Source organism: Apteryx mantelli, chromosome 8, assembly GCF_036417845.1.
Source record: "Apteryx mantelli isolate bAptMan1 chromosome 8, bAptMan1.hap1, whole genome shotgun sequence".
In the NCBI taxonomy this organism is placed as follows: domain Eukaryota; kingdom Metazoa; phylum Chordata; class Aves; order Apterygiformes; family Apterygidae; genus Apteryx; species Apteryx mantelli.
Genome location: NC_089985.1, coordinates 26,390,973 through 26,395,918, shown reverse-complemented (window position 1 = coordinate 26,395,918; position 4,946 = coordinate 26,390,973).

The following is a 4,946-nucleotide window of genomic DNA, read 5'->3' as shown; positions in this document are numbered from 1 at the left end:
GCTGCGGGGGACTGAATGCCGCCGGGGACAGCGCAGCTTTTATAGAAGAATTATTAACAGGCGCGGTGAATTTTGTTGAGTTATCAACTTTTTATCAACGCCTCTGAGCCTCCGTGGCGGGGGGGGCTGGGGACGGGGTCGCCGGCTGCTGCTGCCGCTGCCCAAACTGCCACCAGCAGTTTCCTTCTCGCCTCAACACCTAAATGTGCTGAGAGGAACCACCGAAACAGAGGTGCCTGAAAGTATGAAAATATAAATATTAACTGTGCAAGAAAAACTGCTAATTACCTTTATCTGTTGAAAGCAGCCAGTGCTCTTACGGCCTGTGCTAACTTTGCCCAGGTTATTCTGACCTGACCAGACAGCACTGATCTTATCTAACTGATAGTGGTTCAGCAGGATTGTGCAAAGCCCCGATAGCCTTCGTGTGACACCAGATCGTTACCGTCCTGGTACCTGTGCGCTGCCACCCTCCGCACCGCCCGCGAGTTAGCCCCGTAACACAAGCCTCCCGCAATGTTACCAAGGCCATGGCTAAAAAGCACTAACTTTCTCATTTCACTCATCTGCCGTTTCTTTCAGGGATAACTAACATCAGCCCTTTTGGCCGGTATGATTAGCCCAAACCAGACATTAGGGAGGGTTGGTCCTGCGAGGTGGAAATGGGTGAGGCTACCAGGTGTTACGGTTGCAATCCTGTTTTATTTGCAAAGATGAACAAAGTCCTGTTTGCCCGAACTCGCTTCGCTTCAAGCAATACGGGGCAGCATCTTCACTCCGAGGTCCAGCCCCATCATCTCCCCGGCTCCCCGCAGCGCTGCCATGGCCGCTGCCAGCACCCGTTCCCGCTCAGCCCCAGGTTAATCCTATTCTGTTAGTAGAAAACTGAGGCGACTGCTTCACAGGAAGGACTAGGCCATTTGCTGACTAAATTCATTTAGTTTCTCATGAACAGCAGTGAATCTTACCCAAGATGGTTTAGTTTTCCTAGTGGTCTTTAGTTATTGCTTTTTTTATAATCGAGCACTTTTATAATGTCTGACAAACTGTGGATTTTGTGCCTACACCACAGATTGCATCTGTAAGGTAAAAGATTTGGTTTCTTACCTTTAAAATATTTTGAAGTATAGCAAATACTTCACCATATTTTTACTGGCATTATATTCTGGTCCTGTTTGTTTTAACCTCTTCCCCAATAAAATTGACAAAAAGTGATAGAAAAGCTAAGCCATTCATTCTATATAGAGCACTAATGAGTTGTATCATGTCTCTTGATTTGGTAAATGGTAAATGTAGCTAAGGGCTTTTTGAGTAGATAACTACTGGCAACCAGCAATTGAAGTTCAAAAGCTAGCATGTCATATCTATACGCAACTGCACAAGTTTTTAAAAAAACCTACATCTGCAAAATATCTACCTTCAGACTTTGCACTACTGAAATTTAAATTGCTATGCAGAATGAGTCTGTGACTCTCAAAATGTCTCCCAGCTCCAGATGCAATTTGCAGATCCTACACAGAAACCTGCCAGTGGCAAAGTGGCCCCCAGCCCTGCCTTGCTACTAGCTGAGTCCTTTCCTCACCAGGACAGCAGGGCTGTGCTCTCTGGGGAAACCCTGCTGGAAATCCTCTCGAAACCAGAGCTCGGGGCCGGGGCCAGAGCTGTACGGCTGTCCCCATGCTCCCGTGGCAGTGGCCTCACCTGCCCTCTGCGCTGGGAGGACCACAGGACGAGTAGCAATGCACAGCACTGACCTGCAGCACCTCCAGTGCGGGGTGGCCTCCATCAAACAGCTGCTCGAGGCATTGGAAATGCTTGTGCTGGTGCGCAGGGCATTGGCTTGGGCCTAGGAGAGCCAAGGGCCTTTCCTTGGGTGCACTGGAGTCATCCATAAAACTCCCGGTCTCTGATCTGCAAGATCAAATGTGAAATAATCTGGTGAGGTGGCTTTTCCTGCTGTCGGGCTTGAAGTACTTGAAAGACAAAGTTGTGGCCAGGCCTGCTGCCAGCCAATTAATTCCTGACATCATGACTTGCTCCTCACCGTTAAGCATGGGAGCATGCTTGTAGCTAACGAGTCTGATTACGGCAAAGGAGGGAGCTGAGAGCTCATAGCCTAGTCTCAGCTAGCAGGGTTTTACAGAGGCCTGTATGCATGTGAGAGAAATGGGGAGACGCAAGGCGGGTGTGTTGGTGTGTGTGCGGGGCTCTCGCTCTCTCTCCCTCCCCCTCTTTGCAGTGGGTTTTTGCAGCCAGACATCTCCCAATACCTGCCTCATTTAGGAGCTGAGGACAGACAGGATTCAGAGTCAGTAAAAGCAGAAGAGCACCACTGTGATGACATCTATGGGCTGATTAAACACAACAGCATTCAGTGTCTGTAACTCTGGACTATGTCACTACATCACTAAAACACTATAAACTATAATACTCCCCCCAAAATAAGGGGCTCCTCCCTAGGGGCTGTGCTGAGCACAGGCAGCAGCCATGCCATGCACCAGGCGTGCTGTACCCCCGTGCACAGGCTGCAAGGGCAGGGAGTCCCCAAAACCTCTGTCCCCTCAGCCATGGCCCCGGGGGGATCTCTCTCTCCCATCCCACCCCACGCTGCCACAGCTTTGAGCAGCAAAGGGTATGTGCGCTTGTCACCCCGGCCATCCTGCTGCCACAGGGCAGGATCATCTATGCTTCTGCTGCAAGCAGTGCCAAACCCTGTCTGTAAACCTGTTTTCACACCTGTTTCACATTCTCCCCAGGCAGCCATACAGGGTAGTCCAGTGCTCCACCATCCGTTCTGATAGCATCTTTGCTTTACTTTCATCTTCACCTTACTGTTGGGCTGTTCCAGATCTTAGTGGCCCTTGCTGTAATTTAAGCCCATTGCACTGTGATTTCCACACACACAGGATATGGGGAAGGGTTTATCTCTTTAGAGTCCTCTTTAGAGCTTCTTGTCGACACTTTAAGAACATTTTCACATTGCCTTCGGTCTCCCGCCCTCTAGATTAACCCAGTTCCTGCAGCCTTTCCTTGGTGCTCATGGGCAGCTGTGCTGCTTTCTTTGGGTCTCTCTCCAGGTGAGCCAGGCCACAGTGTCTACACAATGACACGAGACCCCAGCCAAGGGCTGAATAGAGCCGAACTGAGCAGAAGAGTAACTTCAGGCTGTCCTACAGGCAATTCTGTCTGACCTCAGACTATAAAAAAAAACCCAACATGGCATCATCCTTTATCTCAACAGTGAGAGGTGGTTGTTGCATGTTCAGCTTGTAACCCCAGATGCAGTAGCTATTCCTAGGCTGTGGAGTCCATTACATCTATCTCCATACACACCTTCGTATTTTTCTCTATTGAACTGAAGCCTTTTATTTTTCCAGACCATTTTTCCAATACCTCAAGAACAATTTAAACTCCCATCCTGTCCCCCAATATACTTGCAGCCCTTCACCGTTTGTATTTCTCCGGAGGAAATAGCCTGTATTAAAAAGAGAAAGAAAAACCTAAGAAAATTGTGAGGTAGTGATTAAATTTGCCAGGTCTGTGCTGATGGCTGGCCCTGGACTACATTTGTCTCTGTTGGAGCCTCTCTCTGTAATGGCAGAGGAGGGACTGAGCACCTGGGAGACACGTTCCCACAGTGCTGTTGCAAGGTGGGCACCAGCAGCCTCTTCCTCTCTGCAAGCCCATGGGTGCTTTGAGCAAGCAGGCTCAAGACATGGCCAACTGGTGTGCTGCTTCCACGGTCCTTAGGCGACACTCACCCACACGTCTTGCTCAGTTTGTCTGTCCCTACCCCCTCCAGAGCACTAGTAGCATGCTTATTAAATCCCGTATGTCTGAGCACAGAAGCTGGAAGACAAGAGTCTCCCCAAAGCTATGCTCCAGCCTTGTCAGACTGGACAGGGAGCAGCTCTGCGGGCCTGGCCACACTGAGGTAGTGGCTCTGGTAAGGGGGCTCTGAGGTGGGACCCAGGTCTGGGGTCCATGCGAAGCCCCAGGTTCTGCTGGGTCCTGCCTTGGGGGTTACCTGGGAGATCTCTGCTTCCTGCACTACTCCATTTGATTTCCAAACCAACAGCAAGCCCACCAGTTCAGACAGATGGTAGCTCACTACTTTACTCTTACTGCCAGGTAATGCTAAAGCACTGGCTACTGTTCATTACATATCGCTTTGTAATGCAAGGTACCATGACATAATTTAAGCTATATCCAATTTTTATGCCTTTCTTTCACATTACTTTTAGCCATAAGGATGTTGTTACCTTGCTAAACTGTGAAACTCAGATGCACGCATATATTGAAGGTACCAAAACCGTGGGGAAAGCAATAAGGCACAATTTTTATAGAACTTTCTGAAATGTTTTCAAAAATTAACTAATTATTACCTCTCCACTTCACATGGTCATAATTAAGTGCTATTTTGGCTTCACTGGTTTCTATTGATTTTAAGAGCCCAACCAGCTGTTTATCCTTCAAGTAATTTACTGAAGATCTACATTTTTAACAACTGCTTTGCACTAGCAGATTTCAGTATAAAATAAATGTGTGGTTAGTAATAAAAATGGCTGGATGTGCCTGTATTACCTGGGAGAATGCTGATGAATTAAGGCAGATGAAGGATAAAATGCTATTTCTATTGAATTTGTGCAAAACTCCTTATGACTTAATCTACCTAAACGGAAACAATCACGTTGGCAGTTCTCTTAAAAACAAACCCATTTGGTGTGCATACTTAGCCTGCAAGCATGGCTTTAGGGGCAGGCAGAAAGCATCTTCCAGAGCAGGTGGAATCCTATGGGCTCCAGCACCCACGGCAGACTAGCGCATCCCTCATCGCACCCATGCAGACCTGTGGTGGGTTGGCAGGAGGCAGAGCCCGCCTGCCTATGGATGCTGCAGAGAGGGCTCATTCTGGGCATGGAGGCTGGGGCATCACTAAAAGTACA